We start from the raw sequence: 13,539 nt of genomic DNA on the forward strand, positions 1-13,539 counted from the left end.
CCCCTTGTCGATTCCTGTCCAGAACACTGTTTTTCCTGGATTATGATCAAATTCATCCCCAGTCACCCTTCACACACCCACACCCATTTCCTTCTACTTTCTCTGCCGCACAATTTTCTGTTAAAACACAGATTTCTTTTAGAAAAGAAAATATGTATGTATATATATAATATATGTACTTGGGTTTTGGCAAATATTTGATTTTTGAAAAGAATTCAAAAACGTTCTATAATTTTTGGACCTTTCCCAAGCTTCTGAATATACCAGCTTAATGTGTTATGCATTTTAAACATTAGTCAAGATACATCCATTAATATGCATGTGGCAATAAAATTCTTCACATGTAAACATAGAGCTTCAGACAAATAATCCAAAACTATAATTGTTATTTACAGCTGATGTGTTTGGAGGTAGAATTAAAAGCACAAATTGTGATAGTAAAGATTTTAAGAATAGATTAAAGCCTCGCAACAAAGCAGTGGCTTTCCAAAGGTGTTTTACTAACCCAGTGTTCAAAGTCAAAAAAAACATGAAGCTCTCTGCATTCCTAAACAACATTCCCCAACGCCTACCCGCTTCGCAGACCCAAGTGGGCTCTTCCAGGGTTATTAATGTATTCCCGTAATCATAAATGTATTACTGCGGCACCATAGCAGTAATAGTATTTCAACCTGTGGCCTCAAATTCCTCTTGGAGTCTTTTTTTGTTTGTTTGTTTCTTTTTTTTTTTTTTTTTTTTTCAGAACCAGGGATTGAATTCAGGCCCTTGAGCTTGCCAGGGAAGCGCTTATTCCACTGAGCCATCTCCCCAGCCCCTTGAAGTGGAGTCTTACCTCCCCCCCTCTCCCCGCCCGTCTTCCACCGTCCAGGCCTCTCAGCTGGGCTCCTCTCCCCGTCCCTGCCTGTCCACTCTCCTTCCACAGCACACCAGTGCTCCCCTGCTTCAGAGCCATTGCCCGCCCCACCCCTGTCAGAAACAACCTTACCTCATTTATCCAAATAATTCATCCCTTAGCCTTTTACAAGCATTTGCGCAAAACTCGCCTTCTGAGGGAGGCCGTCTCTGACCTATGAAAAATGGAATATCCCACCTAGTATTTCCCAGTCCGCCTTTATTTTCCTCCATATCACTTATCACCATTAAATATGCAAACGAAATTTAAAAACATGAAACAAAGAAACCTAGGTAGATTAGACTGCGATAGCATTCTTATTTTAGTTCTAAGTAGGAGGGATAGAAAACAATCATGTTAATACTAGCACCAGCCATGCTTTTCAGGATGACAGATGACATATTGTCAAAAAATAAGTTAAAAATCTTATAATCTTTCATTAGAACTTCAGTAGAATCACAAATTTAAGCTTTGATTTCTTCTGCTTTTAAAAGTTGCATATTTTCTGCGTCTTGCATTGAAAAGACTGAGAAGTAGTGGCAAATCATCTAACCACGAACACTCTTAAGAGCATAGCAGTCTCCGAATATCATTTTCCCTGAAGCTGTGAGTGCTCCTCGCTCTAGAGAAGCGAGGGTGAAATCCCACCCAGGTGTGAGCCTGGAGTCCAGGAAGCCAGAAAGCAGGAAGCGACTGGCATTGGAGGTTGCGCCAAATAAGCAAAAGAGTTAAAGATGAGCAGCTTGAGCCTCAACGTAAGTAATTACTGCAATTACAGAAAAGAGTAAACATAGAGATGCAAATAGAATCACTGGAAAACTCATAATCAATAGGAGATGAAGTACATCAATGAGATATAAAATTACATGTAAAAATCAATGTGTTCTTCTTTTAGGCAATAAACAACTAGGAATAATGCAAGAAATTACCTTATTTACACTACATATAGAAAACAGAAATTCCAACGGGAAAAATAACATGGGAATAAAATTTACAAAACATGAGAAAACTTTAACGCTGTCTGAAAGACACAAAACTGGGACTACTTACAAATAAAAGAAAAAAATAAACTTGCTCTTCAACAGGAAAATCCAAAATCATAAATTGATACTAGTTCTTTAAAACCAATTTTTATAGTTGGACTTCATAGTTTAAGCAGAAAAATTAAGCAAAAATATAAAACAAGAGCAGCAGTATTAGCAAAGAAGCAGGCCTGTCCTTACGAAATATCAAAATCAGTGTAATCTCTATAATTAAAACTGAATTTTGCAAATATGTAGAATAATCAAAGGGAAGAATATAAAATATTAACCCAAGTACAATGTGGAAATTGACCTGACAAAAAATAGTACCTCAAACCATAGGGAAGTTAGAATTAAATGTTGTTGGACAACAGAAGAGTCATTTGAAAATAGGTAAAATTGCATGACAGAATAGCCTAGGCTTTTCAAAACCACCAATTTCAGGAAATAAATCAAAAAAGCTAGGGATTTATATTTTAACCAACAACCAAAACCAGAGATATTTTGGGAATAATTGAGGTAATTAAAATATATGCCCTCTCTACAGGACTAAAGAGCAATCCTTCTCTCCAGGCTGCGATTCTATAGGGCAGTAGTCAGCGGGGGCCTTTGCTCCGCCCTCCACACACCCTCTTGGCGCTGTGTGGTTACCCTTCTGGCCATAGGAATTAGAGGAAATCCTACTGGCATCTAACCAGAGGCCAGGGATGCCACCCAACTCTGTGTGTGTGTGTGTGTGTGTGTGTGTGTGTGTGTGTGTGTGTGCGTGCGTGCGTGCGAAATTGTTAAGAGCAGCACATTCCTGCACACACAGCTCAGACGTTGTTCGGTCCGAAATGTCAATAGACTGGACAGGCTCTTATTCTTAGGGCTATGTTTGCCTAGGTCAGATATCAGCAGTGTTTAATTGTTTAAAATTTAACAGTAAAGCTCGATAACGTTCACCCCTAAACCCCCAAACACCGCGCAGGGATAAGGGCCCTACGCATGCTGGGAGGGAGCCGCTCTGCCCCGGGCGTCGAGGGTGGAGCCTGCAAGATAGGAGGAGCCCGCGCGGTGGGTGGAGCCAGTGCTGTGGGTGGAGCCCGCACTGTAGGAGGAGCCCGCTCTGTGGGAGGAGCCAGTGCTGTGGGTGGAGTCGTGCGGGGGCGTCTGCGGCCGCGGGGGCGCATGCGCGTGGCTGCCAGCCGCGCCCACGCCGCGCTTCTCCCAAAGTTGCAGACCTGCGGCCGCTGCAGTGTGAAGCTCGCAGGGACCCAGACGCCGCTAGCTTCTCCAGGACGCAGCGATGCTCTGTGGGTCGGAGACCGTAGCCCTGCTCCTTGGCGGTCTGAGGGCTGATGAGCATCCTCATCGCCCTGGATCCCCGGCCCCCAGGCTGGTCTCCTCGCTCCTGAGTGGATTCTGACGCTGGGGCGAGGAGCGCCGCCCCTTCTCCCTGGCGTGGGACAGGTGTCCCCGGCACAGTCCCTCCACACCCGGCTTTTCACCAGGTAAAATGTTTGCATACTTTACGAATTTCCTGTGTAGAGTCTGTGATTACGGAGTTGGCACGCCTGCCCCTGTGCGGAGCCAGCCAGAGAGCAGTTGGTTACGGATCTGCTGGCCTGGAGCTGCCCCGTCACAGGTTCGACGCTGTTGGTTCCAGCAACCTGGTAAAAGGACGCGAGCGGCCTGGGCAGCCGGCTTGCAGCCCGGGACCCTGCGCAGCGCGCCGCCGCCGGCCGGACCCCCGCGCGCGGGCTTTCCCGCTCCTCGGGGCCGCTGGCCCGGCTGCGTCCTGGTCCTCGTCCAGCGCCCGGAAACCCTCCAGACCAGCCTTGCGCCCCAACTCCAGAACAGCGGCTGCTTGCCATCTAGGCACAGAAGCCAAAGTTCTCCGATTTTGAATAAATTTGAGTAAAAGCGGTATGAGCTCTCTCAGATGATTGTATCTTGATCACGTGTTTTCTGATGAGAAATTAATATATGGTTCACTTTGGAAAATACCGAAAAGTACATAGACGAAAAGAGGAATTCTCCATAATCCGAACCCACATAAAGTAACAGTGTTTATGTATTCTTTGAGTCCTGTTTTTCAGTGCCTGTGATAGGACGACTTACTAAACCACTAGAATTTTTAAAAATACTCCATAAAACTATTGTTGAGGTATAGCATAGGGGAGAATGCACAAATTATACATATAGCTCAGTAACCTTTCGGACTAATCCAGACTTGCAGACACTACTCAGATAAAGAAATCAACGTTGGTCAGCATCCTGGTGATCCCCCTTCCCATGTAGAAACAATTCCCAAAACATAGCCACAGTGTTATGCTTAGACACATAGGTGAGTTTTCTCTGTTCTTGGACTTAAATTACTCAATGACTATGTCATAGTATTTGATTTCTTTCACTCCACGTTTTAGATTCGTGCTTATTGTTGCATGAAGCAGGTCTTTTTCAGTTTTTCTTTGTATGCTGTATGGCTCTGAATACATACAATCTACCCTTTGTATTAGTATTTTTCTTACTGTGTTGGGATATGACTCACATACCATGCAATTCACCTATCTAATTTATACATTGCAATTTTGTTACAGATATTTATAGCTATTACCACAGTCGAATTTAGAACATTTTCATCACTTAAGCAACTCCATCCCCTTACATTCTCAAATCCAACACCTTCCAATTTTTTTTTTCAGTCCCAAGCAACCACTATTTTGCCTCTAATGGGTTCCTTGGAGTATTCATAAATACTGAATCATATGATTAGGAGGTCTTTTGTACTGGTATTGGGCATTCAGGTTATTTCCAAGTTTGAAGGTATTACAAAAAATGCTAATGTGAACATCATTCTGTTTCTGTTCCTTTGCATGAATATGCATTTCTTTTGCCATTGATTCCTGAAAGTTGAATGTCTCAGATACAGAGTATACTTTTGAATCAGCTGTGTTTATAGTACCAGGCAGATTTCCAGTGCCAGTGGCCTGTGCCGCGAGTTCTGCTGCTCCACATCCCCACCAGCTCTCAGTGGCCGTGTGGTTCTGGCTTACACGTCCGTGATGACTGTTGATAAAGAGCATCTTCCCTAGGGTCTTTCTCCTAGGATTGCATTTCCTAGGCGAGCTTCTTTAGTAAAAGGGCTTTTAGGTGCTTCTGTTAGTTTTGTCGTCATTTTGTACTTGATTTTGTGTTGATTTATATGTTTTAAATGAGTACTACAAACACATTTTCCTATCCCATGATCTGCATTTTAACTACCTCATTGTACATTTTGATAAATGTAGATTTAAAACTTTGTTAATGACTCATGCTTTTGATGACCTGTAAGGAACTGTTGCTCACCTCCAAGGTCACCAGGACATGCTCCTATGTTACCATTTGAAAATTTGTTGTTCTCAATCTACCATTCATTTAAGAGTTGATTTTTTTCCAGTATGATATGAAGTAAGGATTTTATTTTATTTAGCTAACCAGTTGATCTAACTCTTTCTTGAGAAAAAATCTTTTTTCAATTTTTACAGTATCACCTTTGTCATATATTTAAAGGAAGTTACCTGAAGATGTTCAAATTAGTAAATAAGGAGTATAAAATAACCTTCACAAATATAGTAAGGATTGCCAAGGGTAGATATAATAGGTGCAGATGTAAAAATTTTGTTACAAATAATATTTTAGTAAAGGAAATGGAAATCCTAGAGTACAAACATATTATAAACAAAATCATTTTATGAGATTATTAGTAGATTATACACACAGAAGAGACAACCAGTAAATCTAAAAACAGATCAGTACAAATTATTGGGTTTTTCTTTCTTTTTAAATTTATTTTAAGTATTTGGTACAGTGCCGGCAGGACACACTGAGGATCTAACTGCAGCCATTGTGCTCTGCCTAAGCAGGTGCTTTAATCTGCTGAGCTATTTGGCCGGCCCCAGTACAAATTATCTAAATTTGAAGTATACAGAGAAACAAACATTTTTGTTTTAATTTTGATTTTGCTTTTTGTAAAAATTATAAGGACATCAATAACTTGTGAAGAGTCTTCTGGCCGGCACATACACGGGAAATTAAATTTCCAGAAGGCAGAGAGAGAATAAGAGGCACTAACTACTAGCCAGTCTTTCCAATTTGATCAAATATATTTTATCCAGAATGTTGTTTTCAGTGGAGAATTGATCCTAATCCCCTAGTTTGTCATAAGTAGAATATAGAAATTACCATAAATAATTACAAAGCTTTATATACATGTAAATAAGCCATAAGGCCTTTTCAAGTCACAGAGTCAATAGAACAGCACCCTGTTGAATAGAACTGTCCTGAGCATACTTGTACCTGTAATATGCCTGCTTTCGCTGTGGAAATAGCTCAGTGCCTTAAGTGCCTGGCTGGCAAGTGCAAGTTCCTCAGTTCAATTCCCTGGTACCAAAATTAATTAATTAAAGGCCAGTAGCACTCACCCCAATGACAATGTCAAAACACCCTAGTCATTTTCAAAATACCCCCAGGTATGCAACGTGGCCCCCACAGATTGAGAGTTTCTCTTGGCTGCTGCCACCACCTCCTCCTTTTTGTGCAGGCTCTTTCTACACTCTTCTCATGCTCCTGGTTCACTGGCCTCACTAGTCTTTCCAGCCCTGGGCTTTAGGGGTTGTTTTTTCCTTCCACCAGAATGCTCCTTCCCTAAATATTTGATGGGTGGCTCTTTTCTTGTGTTCAGGTCTTTGTTCTAATGTCATTTGCTCAATGATACCTGTGGATACAGCAAAAAGCTTGCATACTCCCCATAAGTAGTAGTTAGCAAGGTCACCATAATCAATACCTGAGTGGTGTAAAGAGCAAAAATGTTTTCTCTTAGATGTGGAGGCTAAATATCCAATAACAAGGCATCAAGAGGCTTAGTTTCTTCTGAGGCCTCTGCCCTAGGTTTGCAGTTGGCCACCTCTGGCTGCGTCTTTCTGTAGTTTTTTTTTTCCCCTCTGTGTTTGATATCTGTCCAAATATCCTCCTATAAGTATACTGTGTGAGCTGCTTTAGATTGGAATGCACCATGGGGGCCTGATTTTAACCACTTCTTACATTATGAGGAACTTGGGGTTAAGACTTCAACATACGAAATTTTTGGAAAAAATAAAATTCTGCCCATATCACCATTCTCAACTTATTTTTATGTATAGACTGTACTTTAAATGTAGTGAGTTTGGGCCAGCCAAATAGCTCCGCAAACTAAAGCACCTGCTTAGGCAGAGCACAGCTACTGGCCAGCCTTGACCTTAGGGCGCACTGAGAGACGACCGGGTGTGATGGTAAACACCTGCAATCCCAGCACTTGGGAGGCTGAAAACAGGAGAATCACTACAAGTCCAATCTATATAAGGAGACCCTATAGACCTTTACTAAAAAATATTAAAAAATTAAAATAAAATAAATTACTGATTTTAAATCATGTAACTTTCTGTCTTGTTCTGTAAGACAGGAATTTCAATTGATTTTGTATTCTTTAGTGTCTTGGAGAAAAACCTCAGATGAGTAAATAATAATAATTATAATTATTAATATATTTAGTCAGAGTTAGCCAAAAGAAACCTTAGTTTATTCCTAATAGTAACTCCCTATATATTTTGAGGGCATCTTTCCATTTCTTCATGACTGAAGAAATTCTTAATATTCTGTAAAGCATGTGTTTTTAAAGTATGTTCAGATTTCTTAGCAAAAAAGATTATAAATTAAAAACTCCAGCTTTTTACCAAAGGACGTAAGAAATGTTATATATTTATTTACAAATCAACAAAAATCCTTATTTGATTAAGTAGACTGAGGTCTTTCCACATCACATTGGTATATCCTTCCAAACTGCTGAGAACCCCCTCCCACTGAGCAGAGACCTCACCATCCTCACAGAGAAATATGCTTATTCTACTATAAGCTAATTTGTACCACCTTTTTTTTTTCTTTAGGTGGTCAGGCTCAGAATGGACGATGAGCTTACAGAAAGGAAAAAGATGGAAATCACCAACCATGCTGCCACTCGAATCAGTTTCTTTGTAGCATTCATACAGCATAAAAGAAAATTATATTCCTGCATTATATAATATACCTACCTACTGTTTTAATTGAGGCTATTCTTGAAAGTAGAGCCTAAAATAAATATAGACACATTCTTTTGGGGAATCAAATCCCAAGAAGCAGAAATAAAAGAGAAGTTAGTAGGGAGAAAGGAGAAAGAAGACGGAACCAAAATAAGGTAGTGTTCTCTAATGGTCCATTACTGTTGGTGGTTATATAACACAGAAACGTCCCAAGTTCCTTGCCAAATTTTTGTCTCAGAGCTCTTCTGCCAGAGGGATGAGAAGAACATTTACCTATTAGAAGTATTTCTTCTCTGTAAATAGCGGGTTCCATAGGGTTTTAATCCTCTAAACTTCTGGGTTGCAAGACAGTGTACATAGGACTGTAGCACTACACATGTCTGCATTAGAGAAACCTTGGGATAGGAGCCTAGACTCTTGGTACACACTTAACTCCAGTGAGGTAGTCTCAGCCCAGATCAGGGTAAAACCTTTTGGAAGTGCTCTCCAGAGCTATGGCTAGACACAGAAGTTAAAAGGATCTGAGACAGCACCCAAGAGACAGAAGTCGACATAATATGCTGTTAGACCTACCTGAATCAGTCTCACTTCTTTCTGTAATCAAAAGTCACTGTGTATAAGGTTGAAAGAAGGGTAAACTGAGAATTAAATATATTAGAATTTGTGCATTATGGCAATTTTACTCTTGACTCATAATTACGGAAAAGAAAGTGACAATGATTCTTTTTGACCATTGGGAAAAAACTGTCAAATATTATCTAATCTCGTATAGTTTCAGAAATAGTTGTAAATTGTTTGGTGAAAAATAAAAGAATAAAATTAATCATTTCTTGCATCTCCCATGACCTTTGTGATCAGTGTCATTAACTTCTAAGGTACTTATTTCTACTACCGTGTAGCACTGGCAATACAATTGATACAGTCCTTGTTACTAATGAGGAGAAACTGGTAGAAACACAAAAAGAAACTACTGAGATCACTTCCATCACAAGTATTCACATTAATATTTGTTGGAATTTGGGGAAACTGATTTGACCTGGTATTCCTCTGTGAAGATCATCTTACCAGAAGTAATAGTATCATCATTATCCTCTTACTTGGTCAGCAACTGAAATTAATAGGATAAAACTTTCAAGCCATTCAAATAGTACATATTAAGCTCCATCTAAATGCTATATAGTCATTAATACATAATGTATTTATATACATATGTACTTGTATATGTACTTACATATGCATATAAATACAAAGATTAACATGTTGCATCTAAAAACTCCAGAATTCATATTCCTTGAAGGTGTACCCAAGAATATTTATCAAAGATTGACCATAGGCTAACTCATAAACCCAGTCTAAATATTTCAAAAGAATAAAATAATATTTAGTATGAATGAGACCAGAGAACAATTACATAAATGTATCAAAAAACTTCCCAGGGCCGGGGAGATGGCTCAGTAGAATAAGTGCTTACCTGACAAGTGCAAGGGCCTGAGTTCAATCCCTGGTTCTGGAAAAAAAACAAAACAAAACAAAACAAAATTTCCCAAATTCCCTTAATGTAAGGAGCATATTCCTAATGATCCATGAGCCAAATAATGATTCATATTGGATTTAAGAAATATTTTGAAATGACTTCTAGTGAAAAAACATTTCCAATGATGTAAAATAAGTACTTATAAGAAATTTCTAGCTCTAAAAATACATATTAAAATAATAAAAATACAAATTAGAACTTTTATGAAAAGGTTAGCGGTCAGTATTTCAGGAAATAGAGTGAATAATTGTGTGAACACCTTTTAACACTAGATATGTGGTGGCAAAGGGCTAAAGACTAAAACGCAGAAGCAGGGAGAGGCAACAGTGGCCTGGTCCTCAGCAGGTGTGCCCAGTGTCACCCTGCCAGAGAAGAGCGGAGCTGAGCGGTATTGCTCCACTGAGACGCTGGATTTGAGGCTGGGATGGCTTGGATTTTCAGAGCAGAGTATCAGTGAGGAAGTTAGGGAGAGAAAAGTGTTCCAGAAAGTCACACAGTGACCTCTTTATGTCCATTGCTGGGCACTGAGCTTAGAAAGCTGATAAGAGCCACAAGTACGTGGTGGTCTATGCCTGCTGTCCTGGCTTCTTATGGGACTGAGACAGGACAATCATAAATTCAAGCCTAGCCTCAGCAACTTAGGCACACTTTGTCTCAAAAAATAACTGGATTTGATCATCAGTACTGAAAAAGAAAAAAAAAAAAAAGCACAAGATTGAGAAACATTTCATTTCACTCAGCAATAGTGGAAAAACATAGAAACTTCAGACATTCACTTAAAATCCATAAAAGTGTGTACAGTTTTATGTAGCATCAGTAGTGCTAACCTGGCATGACTAAAATCCACGCTCCCCCAAAAAAATCTTAAAAACAAACCTCAATAATGAAAAGCTCATAAGTGGCTATCTGACTAAACAAGATCCCAATCTCCTCCTCCAAGCAACACATCCAAAGACACAAGAGATTTGTCTGGGGAGGTGGCTGTAAAGGATGAAATAGAAAGGAAGCCAGAGACAGTAGGATGTTTTCAGACCATACCAGTTGACTTCAGGTGCGTCAGTTTGCTTGGTCACAGAATTCCCAGGTATCCGATTAAAAAGTATTCCTGGATGTTCCAGCGAGGTTGTTTCTGAAAGTGGTAGTATTTGAATTGATGAACTGAGGAAAGCAGGTTGTGCTTCCCAGTGTACGCAGGCATTGTTCAGTCTGTTGAGGGTCTAAAGAAAACAAAAAGGTGGAGGAAAGTTGAATTCTTTCTCTGCCTTCAAATCATGGCACTTAGCCCTTACAATTGTGTGCAACAGTTACTCATAGTAAATTGTTATAGATGGAGAGACGGATAAGAAGCACAGAGAAAGAACTAAGATGCCTATGCTACCCAGCCAAGTTTAAGGTCAAATGAAGGAACAGTCGAGCCATGTTTCCACTGGAGGAGTTTCCTGGCTCATAGGAATAGGCCTGCTTCACTATACTGGCTTCACTCCATGATTGTGTTGATGGAAACAACCTGTAGGAAATGTTGCTTTGGTGTGAAAGTGTCCATGGACTAGAGCAGGAGTTGGAACCTCAGCAAAGAACCTAAATGGTGTGTTTCACCAGTAGCACAGTTCACCCTTGGTGCTCCATGCCTCTATTCAGGCCTGGCCGCTAGACCAATGACCAGGTGCTAGTGCCAATCCTGGCCCTGGGCTGTTGGTGGCAAACCTAAAGCCTGTGTGCTGCAGCGGACACAGGAGCCTGCTCTGCCAGCACACAAACCAAGATACCCAGCAGCTGAGCATCGGATAGCAATGCCAGTATCAGGCCAGTGTCGGTGCCTGACGATAGATAAGTGGGTTTGGGTTATAGTTTGGTCGCTCAATCTCTAAAAGTTTCGCCGTCACTGCCTAAGGCCAGAATCCTAGAAATGTCTGCATGTTCTCTTCTGACAATGTACAGTCACCCTAGGAAATGGCCAGAAGTCCATTTGGGAAAGATCATGAGGATTCATGATACTACACGTGAGCCATGCTAGGAAAGTCTTTCCTTCTAAGGTCTCAGCAACCTCTTCGATCTGTGCAATCCTTATCTGAAAATCTTATTAGGTTGGAGACTGAATGAGGGCCTGTGATATTTCACTGGGGCCAACAACCTCAAACTCCTGCTTTTCCATGCTCACCTTCTATGACTACAGATGTTAAGAAACATCCTTGTTAGGGGCTTGTCTGTTTTGCCTGCAGGGGTGTTACTTTCAATTAATCATCTCCCAAACACCCTGTGAGTCAGGCCTACTTAACTAGCCCTCCAATTTCACCAGTTGTTACAGTAATTACGGCCTCTTGGCTTTTGGTGGTTAAGTGCCTGTTCTTCAGGGCCCACTATTACTTCAGGGTCCATTACCCCTGAATGATATTAACAAGCCCAGCTCTGTGACCGCCTCCTCATCAGCACTGTTTAAAATTAATGAAACCACTGCTTTCTCACAGCCACATTCTTGGTGACCTTAGTGAATTGGGTGGCTTCTGGGTCCTGCCTTGAAACAAAGCCATGGCCCTAAGCCTCTTTGTTCTTTCATCTTCCTACCATTTTCCAGAATAATGTGGGCATTTCCATTTTAATAAGTGATTAATGTCACTGTTTTAGGCTTCTAAGAACTTCTCTATCAGTGAATTTACTGCTTTCCTTGGGAATCCACTTAGAATGATATCTTAGCCCATTTGTGCTGCTATGTCAAAATATCTGAGACTGGGTAGCTTATAAAGAAGAGAAATTTATTTTTCATAGTTGTGACAGATAGGAAATCCAAGATCATAATACTGGCAGATTTGATGTGAGGGCCCAGTCTCAGCTTCCAAACTACTTGCTCCAGAAGAGCTAAACACTGTCTTCATATGGCAGAAAGAGGAAACAAGCACAAAGGGCCCCAGCTGATCCTCGTAGCCTTTTCAAAAGGCCAGAATGCCCTTCATGAGGGTTCCCCTGCATAATTTTATCTCCTGTGAAGACCCCACAGGATGCTATCACTTCAGAAATTCAATTTCAGCACATGAATTTTGAAAGACATTGACATCACAGCACATGATAAATACAAAGCCCCAATAAATGTCCCTAAATAAATAAAGTATCACTAAAATTTAGTCCCAGGAATAATCCCTTGGTTCTTAACTGAACATTCTTTTTGCTTTTTTCTCTCTTTTCAGTACTGAGGATCTAACCAGGGCTGCTGCACCACTGATATCCCCAACCTGTTTGATCTTTTATTTTGAGATAAGGTCTTGATAAGTTACCCAGGAGGGCCTTGGAGTTCTGCCTCAGACTTGCAAGTAGCTGGGATTATAGGTATGTACTCCCACGTCCAGCACACTGTGCTACTTCTTGTTGTTCTTTCAGTTTAAATTCTTTGTCTTCCTTTTTTACTTCTGCACATTTTTGTGATGAATTTAACTTTAGTCATCTTCCCACCAGAAGAGAAAAAAGTACTAGAGAGATTTCAAGAGGGTAAACCTTCTTGACCTTGTCAAGAAGGGACCTATATGGTGTCTTCCAAACTAGGGGAAGTACATAGCTTTGCACAAGTACTTTTATTTGGGCCTATCTGATTTTATTGATAAATTCTTCCAAAATTTTAAACTTGCACAATTTGAATAGGAAAAAGTAAATACTTCCCAACTTGTTATAGAAAGCAGTCCTTGGGCTGCCCAAATAGCTCAGTGGATTAAAGCACCTGCAAGCAGGCGCAAGGGCCAGGGGTTCAATCCCCAGGCCTGCTGGGACATGCTGAGATGGCAATTGAGACTGGGTGTGGTGGTGCACTCCTGTAATCCCAGCTGTTGGGAGGCTGTAAACAGATGGATAACTAAGAGTCCAATCTAGTAGTGAGACTTTGAACACCCTGTAGACCCTTCGCTAAAATACAAAAAAAAAGAAGAAGAAGAAGAAGAAAGAAGAAGAAGAAGAAGAAGAAGAAGAAGAAGAAGAAGAAGAAGAAGAAGAAGAAGAAGAAGAAGAAGAAGAAGAAGAAGAAAAAAGAAAGAAAGA

The sequence above is a fragment of the Octodon degus genome, unplaced genomic scaffold (assembly GCF_000260255.1).
Source record: "Octodon degus isolate 3935 unplaced genomic scaffold, OctDeg1.0 scaffold00187, whole genome shotgun sequence".
Lineage (NCBI taxonomy): Eukaryota > Metazoa > Chordata > Mammalia > Rodentia > Octodontidae > Octodon > Octodon degus.